The sequence below is a fragment of the Lottia gigantea genome (genome assembly GCF_000327385.1).
Source record: "Lottia gigantea unplaced genomic scaffold LOTGIsca_3, whole genome shotgun sequence".
Lineage (NCBI taxonomy): Eukaryota > Metazoa > Mollusca > Gastropoda > Lottiidae > Lottia > Lottia gigantea.
Window position 1 is genome coordinate 3,498,882 of NW_008708986.1, and position 1,439 is coordinate 3,500,320.

The following is a 1,439-nucleotide window of genomic DNA, read 5'->3' on the forward strand; positions in this document are numbered from 1 at the left end:
ATCTTCACACAATTTCCGATAAAAAATTACATTATTTTCACATATAAAAATCCGTACAAGCAAATGCCATTAACCAAAAATCTCCTGCAAAGTATGACAAAATAGAGAGCAATAATTGTACAGTAGTAGACTCCTCAAACGAGAAATACCATCAGGTGTTTAGAAAGTATATTTTCCAACAAAATGACAACATCCGTGGATGACCGCAATAAATGTTGATACTGTAGCACAACCGTGTGATTATAGCCTGAATCTTTTCAGTAACGAAGGACAAAACATTTGATAGCAATGTGTCTCGTAAAGGCTGGAAGCTAGTCAAGGACTAACGTAAAAAAAGGAATGATTAGCTAATTACACGATAAAGGTCAAGAATCGTGTGATTTCATTGAGAAGACATGTTTCTTGTGACATTTGGCATAAACCCCACGAATTGTTTTTAATGCAAAAAAATTACTACTTAACAAAAGCACAATTGCAATTTCTTCATAGATATAGGAATCATTGTCTTTGTACTAGATTATCTTGTGAAACTACTCATTGAAAACACCATCAATGAAAAAGAACTGTCCCTAGGTCCCAAGTACCTACACCAGAAAGGGCTAACACAGATACATGCTCGAGTGGTTTTCACTTTCATACTTCACCCATTTTGGCCCTGTCGAAAATTGTTAACAACCCGTCGCCGTTTTTCTGATATTGATGTCACATTTTTTGCTATGAATGAATCTTATAGGGTGGCTGCATTATAGATGGCATAAGCGTGTAGAGAAATAAATGAAAATCAGCAACTTACGACAGTTCATTCACAGAGTGGTTTTGAAATTTTCAGCCAATCCTCGGACCAGCGATCATTTGAAGAACCATCGAAACACAAGTCGATAGCATTAACAATCTGGATTTGTGTCCACGCAATTCAATCAGTGCATATGATGCAGAAGAAATATTTGGTTTAAAATCTAGGATTATACCTATATATATTACGACAATGCACAATAGGATGTTATATTCTATAATGTATTAAGCTTAAATAAATGCAAAAGTTAATGTGTGATTTAAGTTCTCGGGTTTCTCATTAACTAAAAGCCAAAGACGTGTAATGTACTTTTTCATAAGTCTGATTTCTTTGTGTAAACGTAATGGTCATATTGGATTAACTACTATTGCGAAACGTGGACATGTTCTTCAGAATCATCTTCTGTAGTTTAGAGCAGAGGTAATTCCTTATTGAACTTCTGTGTTCAAAATCTTTTAAAAATCAGTTAAAAAAATATTTTCTATATAACAGTGTTTGTAGAAGAGGTTAAGCATGCTACAGGATATTTATCTTGATTATACCAGATAAATGTATAAGACATTTACATATAAATATGATTTATTTTAATAGAAAGTCATGTTTAAGGCAAAACAACCGACAAACTAGAGGGGGGGGGGGGGGGGGG